The 21,704-nt window shown below is 42.1% G+C and overlaps 1 protein-coding gene across 11 annotated transcripts in view; it reads right to left on the bottom strand.

Moving 5' to 3' along the window:
• Nucleotides 1-21,704, bottom strand: part of DLGAP1 (DLG associated protein 1) — a 2,415,981-nt gene that overhangs the window by 1,022,951 nt on the left and 1,371,326 nt on the right. For all 11 annotated transcript variants that reach the window (XM_069219941.1, XM_069219948.1, XM_069219940.1 and 8 more), the window contains one exon: nucleotides 21,184-21,346. The gene's annotated coding sequence lies outside the window, so the exon portion shown is untranslated. The remainder of the gene's footprint in view (nucleotides 1-21,183; nucleotides 21,347-21,704) is intronic.

The following is a 21,704-nucleotide window of genomic DNA, read 5'->3' as shown; positions in this document are numbered from 1 at the left end:
GATCATATTGTGACTGTCATGTCACCTATTTGTATCCTTCTGAGCTCATGTAATAGATGGTTGTAGTCAATGTATATGCCCATACCGTATTATCATGCTATGTGCTGATCTGCGTAAATGTTAAATAAAAAGTTCGAAAAAAGCTTTTGCTTGCACAATTAACTACAGATGTGTTGTGATACTCAGCCATGGTTTGAAAAGACAGCAACTATTTTATTTGGCTTGCTAATTATATTAGTAATGGTCTCAAGTAGGTCAATTTTGGGGCATTATTACATTTGCAGAAACTTTGTGATATAAATAATTTATCTCTGGCCTTCTAACATTTTGATGGCTCTAAGAGGTAAACCATGTTTCTGAAATCTTCATAAGACCTTTCTTGCCCTTTCATTAAGCTTCTGTCAGTAATTCGCAAAGATTTGCATATTATCCTGGAAAAGCCTCACTTTATCCAGGCTTTGACACATATTGGATATCACAGTAAAATACACCCATGCAGCAAACGGAAGCCCACAGGGCATGTGCAAGAGCTTGTATGTCCCCATTGCAAGGATGTTGATTCACCAAAATGCCAGGGGTAGGGAAAGAGACATCATTTACCCTTTGACCTTAACATTTTCACAAGAAAATCCATCATATGACCTTAGACCCAGTAAATGTCTTCAAGCATTATCCTTCACAAAGCCCCTGTCCCCTACGTTTTAAAAGAAATTGATCCATTATTCTCTCATCTGCTGGGTGCCAAACTTCAAGTGAAAACCTGTTTCCTAAATGCTGTTACAATCCTCCAAAGACTCCATATACTTTTGATCCCTCATCCCCAGGTGATAGTTCTCTACAATAGTGCTGACTTGTCATATAATGTATTTGTCTGATTCTTGATTCAAATTTGATTTTCACTAAGGTTGCCTCCTTCTCCTTTCCCTTTCAAAACCATCCTGACTCACTGGCCCTGACAGAATGCATCAACAACAAAGTTCTCTGCTTTTCACTTAAGGTTGGACCACATTTCCTTGTGTAGTGACCAAAAACATTTTCAACAACTTCACAACTTCAGTTAGGAATCTCATGGAAAACTTATAAAGTGGTGACAGATGTCGGGGGGAGTAACATTCTACATGTTAAAGCATCAAGTGCTAATGAATGCTAAGCAAAATCTCCCAAGTACTGAAAACCTGAAACATGCAAACACATTGCACAGTTCCAGATTTACTGTTCCCTGACAAAATACCAGTGGCAGTTTCTCCTTTAGGGCAGAGAAGTGTCGCCCCTCTGCCTAAAATAAAATGGTAATAAAGTTTATGTATTACTATTTTATTTTCCATCCTTCCATCCTGTACCCAGTTTCAGGATGGGGTGGGGCCACTGCTGCTGAGTGGCAGCAGTGAGTTGTGCACTTGAGTTTAAAGTGTGCAGTTCTTTTTGGCCAGCTGTCTTGCCACGGCCAGCCAAACATGCACACTTTGAACTTCTCTAACATAGCTGTCTTAAGACAACTGGGTTGGAGAAAGCACAGGCCTCCAGTGCTCTTGTAGGTACTGAGAGAGGCCGCTCCCTCCAATCCTGACGCATGTTTCATGCTGGTTACCAGCATGAAAGCAGCGTCAGGATTGCTTCAGGGAAGTTGCTGGAGCCAGAGAGGCGATTGGAGCAAGAAGGACATCGGACATCGTGCAGCAAGCAAGGTAAGTGTTTTTTTCTTTTTATTTACACCACTCACCTTGCATGCATGCACGCATACACCAACACCACATTTGCGTGCCACTCCACTCTGTCTACAGAAAATTCGCTGTTGCAAGATACCAAGTAACTCAACTTTGGTGCCCAACTCGACACGTGAAATTTTTGGGATAGATATGTCCACCTCACTTCCTGTAGTAACTGCTGAATATGCTGAGAATTAATAAAACATATGTGTTATATTAAAAGTAAGTCTAACGAAAACAACATATATCAAATTGTTGGGTTGTGTGTCCTTGCAGCAAATACTGTGCATGCTGTGAATAAGCAGAGCTTAAACGTAATATTCCAATAATAAGGAAGAATAAGTCACCTCCTTTCCTACAAGAATCATGCAACTGCTGGTTGCGTGTCATTGGAGCAACCAGACATGAAGTACTGAAAGCACGTAGCCTCCGCTTGCACCCATAACAAAAACAGGGTGTCAAATCAGCAGTTATACGCCATCCTCGCAGTAATAAGTGGTAGCCTGTGCAAAGTTTTAAGATGGCCCTCACACATTACGTAATGTGCAGCCATGTTATGCAGCCCTAATGCTGTGGAACTCTTCTTTTAATGTTTAACGAAAATGCTCCAAAATGACAATAACGAACAAGACTCCACATTGAAGTAAGGGTGCAACAACATTTAAGAGGGTTTCTTGCTAACAGGGGTGACTGTAGTGAACTGCAACCCATTCCACCACAGAAGCAGACGACGTTTGCTGATGCCCGTCACTCAATATAAGAGAACGGTTCAACTGCCCAGTTACATTTGAAAGCCAGCTAAAGGCATCTATTCTGTTTGAGCCAAGACCTAACTGCAAGAAGCAACTGCTTGTCATTCTATCCCCTAAGCATAACCTTATTTAATATATGAAAACAAAGAGTACATAGAACAGCCTCAAAGAGAAATGATTTGCAAAAACAAATCTTTCCATGGCTTTCACTGTAGATCATTCCGCCTTCTGAAGAGCAGTGGAGAGTGATGACAGTCTGAGGTTCAGATTAGGATGAGCAAAGGGGGAGATCTCTGTAATTTGAGTGAGAGAAGTGCTTACTTTGAGCCGGTTTCCGGTATGTGGCACCGTCACTTATTTTTGAGAGCCGGCACTTATTTTTCTGCCTCAAGCGTTTTCTGAGAGCATGGGAAAGACAGAGGAAGAGAAAAACAAAAAAGCGTCACTAAGGGAGAAAGCAGAATGCTGCAAGAGTGAGCTGAGGGGGCAGGGAGTGGCTGTTAATAGATTAAAGAGCCCTGAGATCGCTTCAGGTTTACGCTGCCGCAGTTTCCTGTGCTCCCACATTTAATTGCAGCAGCCGAGTGTTTAAGGGGAGAGTTTGGTCACTGGTACGTTTTTATTTACAAATTAAGCACTGAATGAGAGCGTTGTGAAGAATGGAGTAGAGGCAAAAAGGTGACCTGTGCAGTGGATTGGTTGGGTACTACAATTAGAACTTAAGGGCAGAGCCCACAAAAATGAGTTCATCAAGAGTCTGATGCTACTGTGCATGCTAGCCTGGCGGCCGTCAGAGGGGGGTGATGGCAAGGTGCAGATAGGAGGATGACTTGAAAGGAGCAACCGAGGAGGAAATGAAGTCAGTGGAAGTAGCTTCAGAGGAGAATGCGAGGGATTGTGTGTAGCAGCATATAAAGTAAGATAGAAGAAATTATTTCTACTCAACTACAAGTACAGCATGCGGATGAGTCAAAGGATACAAACCCTTTGCTACAGAGAGACAGCTCCTTTGTTTTTTTCTCTTCTTCAATTTGTAATGGGAATACTTTGTATAGAAACCAGAAATAGCTTTTAATTACCTAGTAACAAGGTGTATTGTCACAGAAGGGTTTCTGAAGCAGGATGTGGTTGATTCTAAAACTGTCTATGGGATTCCTCGCTGTTTAAGTCACAGCAGCGAACAATAATTCGTTTTTTGCTGAGGTTTCTTTTTACTTCTGGCAACAGACAGCTTAATCTGGTTGCAAGAGCTGCTGCAATTACAGGAAATGAATTAAAACGTAGTATAGATGGAGGGTTGTTCCGTATCTTTGTTGACAGTCATCTGTATGGATATTTGATTGGGCAACAGTTGTGTTGGCCGACCTACGAAATAGTTCCACAGGTAACTGACAAAGATATGGTTAATGCACATTCAGTGACAAATACAGTAGAAATGGGTTTTACACTGTGAACGCTCTCCCAAATACAATGGCTGGGGAATGGGGGAGGTGGGTGTTACATTGTGAATTCTGACAAATACAATACTAAGGGTGTTTACGTTGTAAAGTTTCTGACCAATAAAATCGGAAGGGGTTGTACCTGGTGAGCTCTGTGATAAAGACATCAGGAATCTCTGTGACAAACAACAAAGTATGGGGCTTAATTTAGTTTAACCCAGATAACTTCCTACAAAGATTTCTAGTTCAGGAGCAGCTAGAGAGGTATGGGTTTCAAGTGTGCAATTCTAATTGTGTGTTTACTATATACTCGTGTTTGAATTAAAGTGCTTTGTTCTTGCTACAAGTAAAACTGCTTGCCGGGAATTGGTTTATTAGGGGTTATTGTGTGTTTTGCAGAGGTCTGATTTTGTAACCCGCACCACTCCTCTGAGTTGGATTATTCTGCCTCACTAACATGAAGATCGAGTTTCAAAGGCATGTACCTTGTGGTCAGTTTGGATCCTGTGTAGAGGCAGCCCCAGGACACAAGGTGTAAAATATTTCCATTGCCACATTTGGACGGAAGTGAACCCTATTTGACCTGGGATGATTTGGGGTTCAGTGATCTATGCAGGGAGATTGGTGGGTCAGGATGCCTTTCAGTGGTCACAGAACAGAACAAGAGTTCTTGAAAGTACATAAATGATTGTGTCTTTAATGTCCCACCTAACCCTGTCAAAGCCTAAGAGGGAAAGCAGAAAGCAGACTGGTGGAGAAAGAGGACGCTGTCTAGGAATGACTGGATGTCACAAAACATGAGGAGGACTGTTAAAATCCTTAAGGGTAAAAGCAAAACAGCTTAGATTCTGACAGCACCCTCTCATAGTCACAGAATATGTCACAGTTACAGAAGCACTCTTCCATCCATCATAGAACATCAATTACACATTATCTTGACCCTGACTTCTGGCTCCTGCTGAAAGAAGGACCCACACAAGGACTCATGGATCCCTGAATCCTGCTGGCACCCAGGCACTGGAACAGCTCTCAAAGGCCCAAGTAGTTAACAGCTTCATGGACACCAAACAGACGGACGTCTGACTTCAAGAGGTCCCAGCTGACTGAGGAGGCCTATATCCTTTTGGCCACTCTTCTCACAATCTCTTGGAAAGACCAACATTTTTAACATGTAGGTTGCAATCACATTAGTGTGATATACATTGTATTCTTTGTAGTTATGTGCATGCATTATTGCTTTGTGAATTGTGCAGTCTTTCTGCATGTGAAAATTATTACCTTGTTAACGTGTGGGTCTTACACACAGAAAAAGCTTTTCAAGTTGGACTCCCGGTTTTTAAAATAATGGAAAAAATATGGTCGAGAGACACAGTCACAAGTTAATGATGATGGACATGGGTTCATCCAGATATTTTGATTTGTTTTTCTCGTTATTTTAAAGAGTTGCATTTACTGGGATCGTAGGATAAGCATCAAAGATGTTTCCTTTTTCAGCAATGAGCGAATGCACAGGTAGCTATATTGGTGTGACAGTGCACTGGGGCCCGATTTCTTCTCCAGTGCACCCCTTATTGCTGGATTGTCTGGTAAGGGTATGTTTGTTCCCATGTCCATTTTGTTTTTATAAAAGTACATTTTACTGGTGTCTCGGTCTTCATATTTCATTTTACTTTGGTAGAAATATTTATATGTTTCTGACAGACGTTTTGATACAGTAGTGTTTTTGAGGTGTTTGTGAGAAATTGGATTGTTCGTTGAGCCCTTCTCAAGCAACCGCCACAATCTTTGTCAGGGTGAACCACAAAAAGTCACAAAATTAACCTGTGCTTAATCTTTCTTTATCAGACATATATATTGGGCATATTAAACACCACAATTTATTGCAATTCTCATCCTTAACGCAGAGAAATAATTTGATTGGTTGGAGTGGGCATTTCTCTATTTTTCCCTGGAGTGGTTTGCACTCCCTATAATCCGTGTCATGTAGATCAAGACTTTGTATATCTCTCAACAAAGGATGTCACAAGGGACCCCTGGTGTACATTTTAAATGGAGTCTCTCATCACGCTTCTTCTTCAAGCATCAGCTATCGCTACATTTCTGTGTGCCAATGCTATGGTAGTTACTGACAATATTATGATTTACTACTTAAGTTTTGGAGGATGAACTGTCAAGATAAACAGACTATCCAAGGAGCTTGGCAGGAATACGTTTAGTATTTAAAAGATGCAGATCTTGGACATCAGTGATGACCAAATGTTGGAAACTGGTATCGTTGGCATTTTGAGATCCCGCCTAGTCGCACTTTCCACACACTATCCTTAAATCTGTCCTGTGAACTATAACTCAGTTCTAGAGGAACGCATTTGCATATTTGTTTTTTTTAAAGAAATGGGAACATCCGTCAAGTAAGATGGTTGGCTGCAGCAGCTTAATCAAGATGCTGATCCAGACTAAAGTTTTTGTCTCTTTCTTTGGATCTCTTTGTTACTCTGTTTGATCCTCCTTTTTTTAAAGCTGCACTAATCTTTGACCTCCTTTATTTGTAACCAAAAGAAACTACATTGGGCTCTGTGCCTTCTCCAGTTAACCATTCATTGTGAGTGACGGGCTCCACAACTTTGTTGATACTAATTAATTGGCTATGATGCAGTATTTGCAACCTACTTTTTAAGCAATTACGTGTCATCCCTACAATTGTGGACACTTACACCCACATTGGCTCAGGCCTGCGTCAAAAGGCGGTTATCCAGTGTACACGTAGAAAAAAAAAGAAATTTCCTCAATTGTGGCTACTAGAGATGGGTTCTGCCCAGTGCAGTCGCTTAGCGCAGTGTGGCCCTTGGAAGGATTCACAATTGGCTCATATTTTACCCCTTGCTTTATGTTTTCTCCTAGGTCTCTATTTACCTTGAATTGCACTTTATTACCCTGCTCTGGTCTACTTCTTTTGGTGCTCTAATAAAAAGTGTGCTTAAATCAAGCCCAAGCTATCCTGTTTGAAATTTCAACAATTCCACATTTCCTACAACCAACATCGGTATAACTTTTTGACTTTTATCGTGCATCACAAGTGTGATCATTGAGTTGTCTATTATCACAGTGCACCTCAATGAGCAAAAACATCCTATAGAGGATCTAATGAACCACAACTGTTGGTTGTGCGTGTCCCTTTCCTCAATCTCAGGGCCACTTTCTCAACCTGAGCTGACCACTGTGCACTGCCTGTGCTGAGGGAGAGGAAAGTAATCATGGTAGACCCCTACAAAATGTGAACCACCTAAACATGACACTTGTTGGGAATTCTAAATTTTGTTATCTAAACAAAACTTTCATACAGAGGAAGGGTGAGAGGGAACTGAACAGACGGAAACTTTTGGAAACCACTTTTGGTTTCTCAAATAAACAATTGACGACCAGTAAGAGATAGAAGATGTGGTAGATTTATATACCTTAACCAGCAGGCAGATGGAATGTTTGCAGAAGATATATTGGCAAACATAGTTATTGAGATTTTGCATATTCAAGGCAGAGTCCACCAAAGTCATTATAACTAGCACACTGCCCTCGTTTCGAAGCACTGCAGTCACTCTGAGTTAGATCCTCAGCATATGATTATGCTAAGAGAAGGAAACAGCTTCAATTAAAGATTAGGGTCCAGCCTACCTGCAAGATTCACACCTTCTCCACAACTGTCAGGCATCATCTCACACTATCAAGGAGTGTTTGAAAAACTCTAGGATGTTTGTTCAAAGTAAAATAAGAAAAAGACCTTGAAATACTTTTAATAACTTTTTTTGGCTGCTACGAGCAGCATTTGGGAGATTAAATGTGTATTCCGTCCAAAAATTGCAGATTTTAAAAATATGGATTTAAAGTTATTTTCTAAAGGACTTAAGGCCTAATTTAGAGTTTGGCGTATAGGTTACTCCATCACAAACGTGACAGATATCCTGTTCGCCTTATTATGATCTCCATAAGCTATAATGGGATTGTAATTCGGCAGACGGGATAGCCATCCCGTTCGCGACGGAGTAACCACCACCGCCAAACTCTAAATCAGGCCCTTAGTTCTAGGGATGTGCACAAATGTTCTTATGGACGGATATTCTCAAGTATATCTAGGTAACTGGGCTACCAAGGGTAGGTGTGGTTTCCTGTTTTACCTAAGCTTGTGCCAATGTGTACTTTTTTATTGTGAGCTATGTTTAGGATAAGAAATGTTGCCAGAAAACTCTGATGTGCATGTGCAGCTTCACAAGCATCTATGGGTTATACGCCCTGTCGTACTATAGAAGGATATTGCAAGTCACTGAAGAATTCTATGGCCCTCTACAGGAACGAGCCTACATAAAGTAACTGCATTGTATTATACACAGTGCGCTGCATCAAACCAGGCCATTGCCCATGTCTCGAAACATTGTGATGAGGACGTAAGTGCAGGATGAATGTATAATCTTTAAAAACATTACAATTTTTTGCAGCTTCAGAGGACGTTTCTTCCAAGACAACTGAGCCCTGTGCTTATTTGCACTGGGGGGGCACCCCGTGTATAAAACACCATTTGTGACTCACAAAACATGGATAAATGAGTCTCTCTGGGTCCTATTTATCAACCAGTGGAAGATCAACGTTTGGCACAGACAATCAATTCCCTGAATTTGGCGGGCTATGTATCAAGCTGTGCTAAATTATTTCTGCTTGGCGCGGTCCCTGTCAAGCCAGCTGACTCGTGCAAACGTGCATGCATGAGTTATATTCATTCCTAAAGTGTGCATTTAGCTCCATATTGAAATAGATAAGATGCATTTACTGCATCCAACATCTCCCCATATCTGCATGTAGTGCACAACCACGTCTGCCTTCTTGCTGACTATATTTAGGGTACACCTCATGTACATAGGTGACAGATCATCCTGCTGAATAGGAACCCAAAGCTCCCAGGGGACTGATGCTACCCATCTTCGGTTCAAGCCCTGAGAGATTTCTTCAGTGCTATGTGTTTGGTATGCGGTGGGAATCAGTGTAGCCAGGTCTCTGCAGCTTTGATTTATTTTATTTGACTCTCCTTGGTTCTCATAAGGAGCTGGTTTGCCCTGGGGCTTATGAAGCTGTACACACAATACTGACTCAGCAAGGACATCACATATGAGGAGCTCAGCTTTTAGGAGAGAAGCGCAATGTGCATCGAATATTCCTAACTACCCATTAGTTTGCTGTCCAAATTCTTTGAAAATCATTTCTACTGAGCGTTCACCTTCGCAAAAAAATAGATTGATAAAAGCTGTGTGTTGAACCGCTAGGAAACAGGCTGGACAGAGGAAAGAACAGAAAACATTTAGGGGCTTATTTATAAGCCCTAGCGCCACCTTGCGCCACATTAGGCCAAAATCCTAGCACCATATTTACAAAGTGGTGCAATCCATGCATTGTAACCCTTTGCACTGCATTATACCTGTGCCAGACATAATGTATGCAAAAGGGGCGTTCCCCCATTAGGGGGGCCAAAAATATGGCAAATTGCTGTGGATAATGATTTTGAGGTCCTTGGCAAGGATGGTGGTGGTGCTCAGTTGGCCACCAGATTGAGCCCCACTATGATGTGCTCTTCCCAGAGATCATGATTTCAGTCTTGTTGATGTTCAGCTTTAGAAAGTGATGTAACAAAACTTGAGGGGGCCCTCCAGCAAAGTGCATGGAGGGCCCCCCCATCCAGCCAGGAGTTCCCAGGCCAGAGGCCTTCCACCCATGCACAGTGCAGGACAGTGTGTGGTGCGTGACTGCTTGCTGCTGAGGGGGCCTCTTAGGGCTCTCCTGCACCGTAGGGCTGCAGGGGCTATTGTTACTTCACTGGCTTTAGATAGTTGGTCTTCATCCAGTAGGTGATTTCAGTCATGAGGCATTGCACTCGATCCGGGTACTGGGTGTCTTGTCCATGAGGGAGAGAATAAGTTGCTTGTCATTGGAGAGGACTTTGATATTATGAGAGTGGAGGGTGCTGACTAGAGAAATCATGCATGCATTGAAGAGGGTCGGGCTCAGAGAAGATCCATACAGATGTCCACAGATGAGGTTGCGGGTGTCTGAGATGTACCTGCCAGGCTGACTGTCTGGGTCCTTCCAATAAGAAAGGAGCAGATCCATCAGGGTGCATGTCCTTGGATTACAATGCCATGTAGGAGTTGGATAAGGTTGGGGTAGAAGTCTTAGTCAAATGCTGCAGTTGGGTCAGAAACCAGACAGAGTTTTGTCAAGTGGTTGGTGATCATTGAAGTATTGGGTCATGTGTCTGTTGATGATTGTTTTCTAGGACTTTGGCCAGGAATGGTAGCAAGGAGATGGGTCCGTAGTTGGTGAGCTTTTGAGGGTCCATAGAGGGTTTCTTCAGCAATTGGAGGACTGTTGGGTGTTTCCAAGCTTCTGGGAAGGTTGTGAAAGAGGTGGAGGAATTCAGAATGGGTGTGAGCATGACACTGATGGGTTGCAGCACTCTGGAACAGGGGTCGTGGGGACAGTGGTCCAATGGGGCCCCTGAGTGGATAGACTTATGGTGGAGGATGCTTCTTCTGGGGTGATGATGGATCACGTGGGTAGCATTGGTTCTTTGTATGAGATGATGAGGAGTTTGGTGAGGTGTTTCGGGTTCAGTTGTGGGCTGAAATTGCTATAAATGGCAGTGATTTTCTTCTAAAAAATTGAGAGAGATTGTTGCAGATGTCCCGCAAAGGGGTAATCGAGATGAAGGCAGCTGATGGTGTGTGAATTCTTTAACAATGGCAATGATTTTGTTGCTTTTGTTGGTGCTGGTATTGGTGCAGTCTGCCACAGCGGTGTGTCTGGTTGTCTGGAATATTTGGTGGTAGCATCTTAGGGCAGATCTGAATGCACTCCTCTCTGCATTGTCTGGATCATTCTCCATTTGTGCTCCAGTTGTTTGCAGTGGGCTTTCATCAGTCTGAGTTCCTCCATGCACCAACTGGCCTGGGGTCTGGAATTTGTTGTATTGTTGTGAATTGGGGGTTGGGGGACCAGGAGTCAGCGCAGGAGGTGTTCCAATTTTTGAAATTCGTGATAGCCTCAGAGCACTGTTGCTGTGTTCAGGTCAGTGGGTGATGAGAGCAGTGTTCCCGTCCTGTCCTTGTCAGTGATGCTGTTACATTTTTGGTGGGCTGGTCTGCATGGTGCATGTGCGTCAGACTGGGACAGGGACTTGACAAGGTTGGGTCTGTCCAGGGGATTGGTGTGGGCTCGTCAACTTGGAGAGTATTCATGAGTTGGGGTTGGTGTGCTCTCCCAGTTCAGGTCTCAGAGTAAAATGTAATTGCTAGCATCAAGGTCAACTGGTGCAACGAAGTCCATGATGGTGTTGATGAATTTGGTGTGTGGTCCTGGGGGGTCTGTAGATGAGAATGGCACTGAGGGTGAAGTTGAAAGTGACATGGAATTTGAACAACAGGTGATCCAAGTTGTAGGATGACATGTCCATGGATGTGGCACAGCTGATTGTGTACTTGTGGATGATGGTGATTTTGCCTTCTGGCCTGTAAAGCCTGTCTTGCCTGGAAATCGTGGAGCATCTACTCTTTCACTTCACCACTGCTCAGCTCATTAAACCAGGCAACATTCCTCTAAGTTTAATTTAGTCACCAAGGTTGCTGTCCTCCAGATAACAACTACATCCCAACTTCTTTCTCTTTGGCAGACCATGTAGGCTTTGCTAAATCCTTTGCTTCCCCCTATCCTTTGGAAACAGACACTTTTTTCTTATCTTTCATACTACTGCCATTGCTTTCTCCTTCAATGGAATACATTTCCGATGTGGTGGTTATACATAGATAAAATTTCAGCTGAATATGTATAACATTGCACAATGAAATGAGTAATTCAAAATATGGATATCATAAACTATCTGACCAAACCTTTATTCTCTTGACTCACTTTGTAGCATGCAGGTGAACCTTCCCCTTCCTAGAAAGAGGGCAATCTGGCTTTTATATTTCACTGTCTCTTTTATACTTCAAATTCATATCAAAATCCTCTCTCTTTTTAGACCACTGAATAATGGTGATCCTACAGATAATTCAACTGAAAGGAGAGATTGTTTTTAAGCAATGTAGAATCACAGACCGACTCCCACAGAAGCAATGTAGAATCACAGATCGACTCCCACAGAGTCATTATATCAAGGCAATGTTCATAAGTATCTTGACATGCAACTAAAAATCCAGAATCAAACAGTATGACCACTGCCGGTCATTGACTGCAGAGCTAATCTCAGACTGTACTTTTTCTACTATTGACACTGTCTTTGATAATCTGATAAAATAGAAGATAAAGCTCCTTTATAGAATTTGGGGCAGTGTTACGTATGAGAAAATGTGCCCTTAATCAGATTGGATTTGCCAGATAATCAAATAACTATCAATAAAATAAGCCTTGGTTATACTAATATAAGTTAGAAATCATTGAAGTTTATTAAAAGTTCTAGAGTTCATGAAAGAAGTTAAAATATGGTCAATAATTGGTTGTCTGATAGAATATCACTGCTAAATATATAGTGTGGACATCATATTGTGTCAAAAATATAAAGAAGATAATTGCAAACAGGTAAGTATAGATTTACTATTCTGAACTCCAGATCTACTTACCTTAAAGATATATATCTATATTGTGAAGGCACATGTGTATGGAATTACATATAGTAAAACTTTGCTTTCCCATAGAAACTTACCTTTACATATGTTTGTCCTCGATATTCTTGAAAACATTTTGTCCTCATGATATTTTGGACTTGATATTTTGTACAATTAATTGATCGATATAGACAATTAATAGAAAGTAAGCCGAATACAGCATTAAATCTGACAAACTAGTCTAAGTCCTAGACATAAAACAGACTGACACGGGGTTGCTTTCTAAGAATTAAGAGATTGACTCTGGTTCACCTCTAGTATCAACCCTTTTTCCTAAGAAAATACACAGTGTAAACCACACAGTCAGCATAATGCAGCATTAACTACAACCACTCTAAACACCATCCCTTAATGAAAAATCAGTCCAACTTTTGACCTAATGTCATGGGATATGACAGTACTTATCTAGCTACACTCAAACAATGACATTCCCATAGGGTGAATAGACCCACTGAGAACAAACAGGAAGGGCATAAAACAGTTACATTTTGATGACAGGCCTTCCTCTAGGGTTCACCAAAAACAACTCATAAACAAAGCTCCTCATTTGTGCACATTTTGCTATGCGTAGAGACAGTGAGAAATGTAATATGAAGACGGAAAAATACAAGATCAAGTCAGGTCTAGTTATTGCCTAGTTTGGTTGATGTAAGGGAAAGGTAGTTTTGTAAAGTGCAGAGTTTTCATTTTTGTGCAGAACTTTTATATCACTAAGCAAACATCATGTACCTCTTACACTATTGTTAAAAATCACAATTTTAATTTAAAGGTATATGGAATGCACATGTGCACATTGAACAAATTCACTTTTCTATCTACACAAATTTGTTCCCCATGGCTACCTAAATCATAAACTCCACTCTTACAAATCTAACTTACTGAATAATAGGAAAGCCAATCTAGAAAGGTTTTGGGGGAACAGCAGATGTATGGCTTCAAGAAGTCTCACTCTAGGGAATGTAGCCTAGTTAGAAGTGGTTAGTGCTATGTAAATACCAAAAATGACATCATGTGGTATAACACTGGGCCTCTGGAATTATGTGATTCTGCAGCCACGGTATTTTCTAGATTAATATTGATTTACCAGAGTTGCAAAAAGTAATCTCTAGCTCAAATGGATCATAATTACTAAAATAAAAAGGTTGCATCTAATGCTGTGCAATGTAGACCCTTATTAAAGGTTAACTGGCCACATTGTGATAATGTGCATTATTCAGAGGTTAAAACTATGAATGACCATTTGTCTTTTTAAAATAAAAAGTGGTATAAAGATACAAGGACAGAATGCGTCCAATAATTTCAGAAAGATTGCATTTTCTTACTGCATAATTTATTCATACCTGCCTTATAATTCAGTCATTTACTGCTGCAGAACTCCAGTTGCTCTGTGAATAACATACCACAATGCTAACAATCTTTGATCCCGGACTATAACATTTAACTTCTGCTATATGAAGTGTCCTAATGATTCACACAAATTACCCATGAGGGCAGTAAACTTTGAGACCTTGCCTATGAAAAGGGCAGGTTTGTTAGGCTTCAACCTAATTAGACTGAATTTCAAAGCTAAAAGACATTCTGTCCCTGCAACATGAGACCCCAAATATTTCCATTTACATGGTAAATATATTGAAGCACAACCAACTATTTCACTCATCTGTCTTCTTCACTTAATGCTTAAGCACATTCCCAACAACAATACTATTAAATGGCATTCATACTCGTGATTGGGAACTTGCAGAAATGGGTATTTATATCCAATTTGGCATTAAAAGAAGTGCACAAATATTTCACATCCAATACCTTTCCTCGTGCAGAGTTTACCATGAAAAACCTGGCGAAATTTGAAAATGGAAAAACTGATCAGCAAGAGGAAAACACCTATAGTGATCTGCCCTGAAAAGTGGTTGCAAAACTAGGGATCTTTTCTAATGTTTTATTCTTGTAAGGGAGGGTGGTGCAATGACACCATCCAGAATAACAAGTGATTTAACTCCAGTAAGGCTTTTTCCAATGAACATTCTATTTAACTGCAGACTCCTGACATTTTGTATTACCCCAGGTGTCAGACTGGATCCAGAGGATTTCCAGCAATTGTGTGCACTGATAGGTGGCACCATCAGATTCCACGGCATCTTCATTATGTTTCTGGAAATGATAGGTGCCACTACACAACACTGACATTAGTTAAAAATAAAGTGTTATATGCCCTTCGATGCCAAGCATAAGCAACAGCTTGAGAACCATGACAGAAGAATCTAATATGGAATCTCATCAACACCTAGAAATCTACTCCACAGAACAAGGAGGTGGGTGAGCAGCGAGGACTCTTCTGTTAGATAGAGTATTTGCGAGAAAGAACATTACAGGAGGTAAGTAATTTGTTTTTCTGATAGATCCTTCTCACTGTTGATTCCACACCTTTGAATAGATACAAAATCAGTACCTCCCAAGAGATGGATGGTCAGATGTGTGATCTGCATGCCGGGAAATTGAGCAGGAAAAATTGCCCTCTCTGCAAACATGCAAATCAGTAATGCCTGGTAAAGGTGTGGATGGGCACCCAGGCAGCCCCCTACTAGATGCCTAGCCCCAGAACTTCCTCTGGTCAAGGCCATTGTGGCGCCCTAAGGTAAGGTGGAATGAGCCCTAAGGCCCTCAGGAGGGGTTTCCTCTTAGCCAAGACCATCAGGAGGCTCCTTTGTGACTAATGAACAGTAAATGTGTATGTGAGAACAATCTATCTGGTCAGGGTTTGTTTCTGAGCAGCCTTCCCCTTTTTATATGAGAGAAACCCACAAGGATCTGGGTGGGGCTCCATGGTATGGTCCATGTGAAAGCTGAGAGCTATTTGGGGTTTCAACCAATGACACTCCTCCTCTTTGGAGGGATGTGCCTGAGAGGAGAAAGTAAGGAGCATCATAGATTGTCACAAACAGAAGAGCGACACCAACTTTAGTACAGAGGATGTCTATGTGCTAAGTTCCATACTTGCAGAAAAGAAAGTCACATATTGAGATTCTATTAACAGCAGCTGCAGCACAAAGACAAGGTGAACAGAAGTAATTGCAGTGATGGTGGAAGAAAGTCTTTAGGGTCAAAAGAGTTAATGAACAGCTGTGCATAGGCTTGAAAGGTATTTACATCAAGAAGGTTAGAACCAAGTTGGAGTACCACTGTGTCCTAACAAAACATACAGGGAGAAACACATAAGTAAACTCTTTACAAATTGCATCCCAACTGGTAACTTAAAATGGAAGGGTTGATCTGCAAATATAGAAAAACTATTAGAGACATCAAATAAATAGAATGCCCAGTTTAAGACCTTACTAGGCATGGACAGGACAAAAAGAAGTATATCAGGCAGTTTAGACTGCAAAGGATTGATCCGATGGTCACTGCACAAGGCCACAAACTTCACCGAATGCTCAGACAAAATAGACCTGGAGGACAGGTGGTGGACCCCCAAAATGACTTATAGGCCAATGGGTAGGTCAAATCCACTCACTTGTTCTGCTCAATCCCCATGCATGGAAGTGTAGGTTGTAAAGGTTTGGATGAAGAACCCTGCCATGATACTGAGTCTGCAGATCTTTCTACTGTGGTAGATTAAGCTGAGGGCAAATGTTCAGGCTTAGCAGCTCAGAGACTACAGTTTGATTCTAGGCTGTGGCTTTCAGACTCCAGTCTCTTTTGATGGGAAGTAGCAGCAAAGGTGGGCACATGCAGAAGGGACCTCAACCCCATGGATGGCAGAATGCATATCCAAAAAAGCCTAGAGGTGTACACTGTAGAGCACAGAGGGCTCTGCAGTGGGCATTCTCTTTGGTAGCGAAATACATGTCCCATACGGCAAAGACGATTTGAATTACCTCTGGGTACACATGAGACTCATGATAGAATATATGGAGTTTGCAGGGCTTCCCCGACCTGGCGTTCAGCAATCCTGCCAGATGGTTGACAGTCAGCCAAATCCCCTAAAGATTCAGCCAGCTTCACAGTCTCAGCACTTCCTCTCACAACACCCATGACTCCACATGGCCCTGTCTGTTGCAGTACCACAGGGCAATGATATTTTGTGTCAGACTTGTATAATGTTGCCCTTGATGGAAGATAGAAAGGTCATAGGAGCTAACTGGATGGCACACAGCTCCGAAAGGTTGATATAATGCCTTTATTCAAGCAGAGACCAGAGGCCCCAGATGCCCACCTCTCCCAAGTTGCATCCCCTACTAAGAAAGTGCATCCATCACCACCATGAGCTCCATGTGGGGTAGGGAGAAATGGCCCACTGCACATCAGACTAGCCACCCTCAACCATCATTGAAAGTCCATGGCTGCCTCATTTGACTCGCATATGTTGTTGTAAGGCACTCCCAGTTCTGACCCCATTTTCAATGCCACTGTGTCAAGAACTGTTCCTATGATGGGACTATGTGGGCCAAAGGTGGGGATGCGATGGCTATATGCAAGCAGTCTGTGACTGACTGGAAATCCTGCCTTCAACAATCAAGGTATGAGAAGACAGGCACTCTCAACCTCCAAGGTGGGGCATGATTACCAATATCACCTTTGTGATTCCCCATAAGGGTGAGCCTAAAGGGCAGAATGGGGAAATTAAAGTTTTGTTTTCTCAAGACCGAACAGCGGAAATGACGGTGGGACTGCAGTGCAGGCACATGTATGTACAGGTCCTCCAAGTCCAAGGATACCATCCAGATCAGCTAGAATCTGGACATGGTTAGAATTTTGAGTTTGTCCTTCCAAAGGAAAGTGTTCAGAATTCAACAGTCTGAAACTGTCCTGATGTTGCCCTCCTTCTTGGGTACCACAAAATATTGGGAGTAGTGCCTGCTGCCTCTCTCTTCCTAGGGGACCTTCTCTATTGCCTCGTAGAGCAGTAGTAACTGAACTTCTCTGGCAAAAATGGGGGCATGATTTGTCAAAGTTGAGTGAAAATAGGAAGAAATGGAAATAGAGAGGTACACAAAAAGGGAAGGACATAGCCTTCACAGATCACCTGAAGGACCCACTGTTCCACAGTAACTACATGTCAGTTGGTCAAGGAAAAATGAATTCTGCCCTCCACTGACCACAAGTGATTCCTATAGAAAAACCAGAGTGATTTGGCCGTGGTGTAAAACGTGGACTAACCATGTTGGCCCTATTTTTTACCACCGCCATGCTCCATGGAGACCCAAAAGAGCTGATTGGGGCAGTTGAATGGGTTGGGATGACTCCCTTTGGTAATAAGGAAGGCCCCAGGAGTAATCCTTACATTTCTACCATTGCTGTTGAAACTGGTTGGAGTTCGCAAGCCCAAGGAACAAGCCATAGAATGGTTATCATTGAGCCGCTACAGAGCCATCTCTGCTTTGCCCCGAGTTATGTCCGTGAGGGATGCCTATATGTTTCCAGAAAAATTTGAAGAACACATCCAAACATGCCATAGCCACCAATAGAGCAGCCTGCACACACCAGTGCCTATAGTGTGGCCTTCAATTCGTGGTATCCAATCAGCCCGTATGATGTATTTCTCTGCATTCAGTCCATCATGGCCCATCAGAGTGAAAAAAGTGGATAAGATATTACTTGCCACATCTCACAGGGTGAGCGTATATCTGCCAAGCAGACAGGTTGTATTAAAAAAGCGTAAAACTATGCTGGTGTGGTAGCGTTTTTCTGGGTTTATATTTTCATGGACAAATAATAATGAATACATTATTTTTATGTTAGATCCACAATGCAACGGCTGAATAATATGATTACTGCTGAAACAAGTTTAGTTTGATGTATAGAAGTGTGTTTATTACTGCAATTTAATTGAACCATATTTATATGGAGATTCCAAATGGATGCTGTTCCGTTATTTACTCCTGTATTCACCCGCTCCTGTCTGGTTCCCCTACACATCTCTTTCCACAAGCTCTGCAGAATGAAAACAAACTGATGTAATGGATTTTTACCTTTGTGCTTTCAATTAACTTTCTAGTGTTTCTAGCTGTTGAATTTTATTAGGCTTTTCTGTTGTGGTTCTGTTGCTAGGCCTAGTCCTATTCATCTGTGTAAAGTGTCACTGTTGAAATAGTTCTTATTAGTTTGAAAATCTTCAGATAGCTCTAACATGGAAGATGCCAGATGCTTTCTTGAAAATCCATTTATTCTGGGGTTGAGCCAGATTTCTTTAGAGAATACTTCCCTTTCCCATTAAAATGCTGTTTGATTTATTTATGATTTCGCTGCTCATTTGTGACTTAGTTTTTCCGATTTTGACCACTCTGTATAATTCTGCATTGGAGCCTTCATGGCATTTATTCTCTGCACAACTTGATTTGAGATTTTTGTAATAAACTTTTTAAACTTTTGCTCTGATCTAGAGCTCAATCATAGAATGGTCCCCATTATGTATTTTGCTACTCTGTTAAATTGATCTAGGGGAGAGTGCCTTTTCATGCAAGATCAGCCCGGGGAAGAACTGTCTGAGGTAAATGGTGAGTGATCTAAATTTTAGGGTGTCCTGAATTTCGGGGTATGGTTCTGATCCCTCTTGCCAAATCCGTTTGTATATGTAGATTCTCAATAAAGCACAATGGTAGGAAAGGAATTTAGATTTACTTTGCTGGCTGATGCTTTCATCACAACATTTGTTGGTCAGGTGTGCGGAGCCAAAAAGGTTGGGCCACCAGGAGAAGGTCTGTGGCACCTTACTAATGGGGTGACTCACTGCAGCCAAAGCATCTGTCAGAGCTTCACTGAAAGGTAGTAAGGGCTCTGAAGAGGAAAGCTCAGTCAGCATATTAGCTTCTGTTTCTATAGTGGGCAATTGTAGCTCTAGGTTCCACTGCTGCCCTGCGTACAACCACTGCAAAATAATCACTTTCTTCGATAAGGGAGCCCCATAAGGTATCAAACATGTGTGTATCTTCGAGGTTTTGATAAAGTTCATCATCAGTATGGTGTAGGGTCAAGGTGTCTGCTCCTTACTAGTTATCTCAGTGAGTTTTGTGAATTTCCAGGGCACATAAGTTGGAGTCAACTGAGACTTAATTGCACTGAAGAAACTGACTGAGGCAAAGTCACTGCCGGGGGATCTTCAATCACAACTGGCAGAACCATGGTGATTTCATAGTGAGTCACTGGCCAGGTCACAGCTGAACTAGACTCTGGACCTAAGATCTGTGTCGCTGTCAGGTCTAGAACTGGCATCTCTGATGCCAGCATGGCCTGCTGACGGCGGAAGGCCTGACAGAGGCTGACCTGGATCAGCCGGTGATGGATAAATGCCAAATGGTGAGCGACTGACTGGGTCCCTTGGCACATCCATGGGCCTGAGGTCACTCCAAGAGATTTGCAGAATTGCCTCCTTTAAGCACTCTGCCTGCTGTTGGGTTGCTGATGGCCTGGGGAGCTCGAAGGCCATCAACTCCATCTGGGGATTGGAGTCAGAATAAGATGATCTGTGAGGAGTTGGGGTTATAAAGTGATGACTGAGCAACCCCACATTGTAGTGGGAGTGACAGACAAGGCCTCTCATCTGGACTTCTTGCGTTTAAGTCAAGATTTATCCTTTGGTTCACCTTTAACTTATATAAGGATAAAGACTTCGATTGGAAGTGGGATTGGGAGTTAGAAGGGACCAGCAACATGAGCAAAACGAGACCTGTAACTTGAGTGTGATGTATGCTTGGTGATATGAAGCTTCACCTCCCACTCCCTGTTCGCCTTCATATACTTCAGGGAGCAATTGCTGCACAACTTTAAATATGCATGTATGCAAGACACCAAAGAGAAATGTCATTGGGTTCCATGCCCGACATCTACTTCCTCAAGGTCTGGCATGGCTTGAAGCCTGTGATTCTCAGGGTTGAAATCCTTAGCACTCTGTCTTTCTGAAAATAAAAAAATGGAGGTCAGTGAAGCACCAGCAAATTTTGTGAATGGAGTGCTGGTTCCACATCAAAGGCACATAGACACAAAGCAACACATGTCAGCCAGCACACAGGGGTAGCACGTATAAGGTTCTGCTCCTTCCGGAGGCAGGGGTTTGTTGCTATAGAGTTCGATGTCACCACCTATCCGTGCACAGGACAAATTGCTAGAAAAACATTCAAATTCATTCTAGCACCTGTGGGAATTCAAAAGCTGGGGAATCTGTAATTAGAAGGATCGTTCAGAATATATTTGTATTTCATCCATCTGCTGCCTCACTTTAAAGTAGTCCAGTGAAACGTTCTCCCTGGTACATTTTTCCAGTCTTCACATCGGGACAGCAGCATATACGTTGTAAGTCTCAAAAGCAACCACACGAGTAGCTTTTCATCCATGTAGGGTTTTATATCTAATGTGACACACCCCATTACAAATAGATGAACAGGAAAGAAATTTAGTTTCCTTTAACGATGGCAACTGAAAATACACCACAAATCAGAAAAGGTCAAAAGGTGTCCAAAACGCAAATAATAGAAATATTTCTGTTTACCAATATAACGTTCAGATACTTCCTTACAGATCTTTGGTATTTGCAAATAAATCAGCAAATAAGAAAGTAGCAAAGACAGCAATTTCCTTATTTCCAACTCTTGTTGCTGTTTACCTTGGCAGTGCCCCTCCAGGGAGTTTGGACAGAGTCTTTCTTCATCACTAGGATATAGGAAGTGAACTGGAAAGCATTTGACAGATTCAGCATGAAGCCTTCAGGGCAACGGCATCGCTCCCTCTGCCTCTCGAATGGCCCACTTGCTCGTTAGTAGCAACAGCTGCAAGAGAAGCATAAAGGGGTCTGGTAAGCAGACTTCACAAATTATGTTTCAAATTTGGCTTTTCATAGACAATATCACATCCACCTCAATTTAGATATTCCAATGCTCCAAGTGGCGTAACAAAACTCAAGCGCCACCCCCCCCCCCCCACCCCTTGTAAAGCGCCTGTAGGAGCACAAGCATAATGATTGCCATGGTTGATACTTGTGAATTCAGACACTGATCGCTTAAATCTAAGTAGACTAGACAGAGAGGGAAGCCCATGAGAAATTATAGTAACTGTCCACAACTATGGATACATAATGATCTATTTCAAACTCTTGTATCATGCTGTATATCAAAGAAGCACCCCCTC

Source organism: Pleurodeles waltl, chromosome 2_2 (genome assembly GCF_031143425.1).
Source record: "Pleurodeles waltl isolate 20211129_DDA chromosome 2_2, aPleWal1.hap1.20221129, whole genome shotgun sequence".
In the NCBI taxonomy this organism is placed as follows: domain Eukaryota; kingdom Metazoa; phylum Chordata; class Amphibia; order Caudata; family Salamandridae; genus Pleurodeles; species Pleurodeles waltl.
The sequence above is the reverse complement of the archived record's forward strand: the minus strand, read 5'-3'. Positions and strand labels throughout refer to the sequence as shown.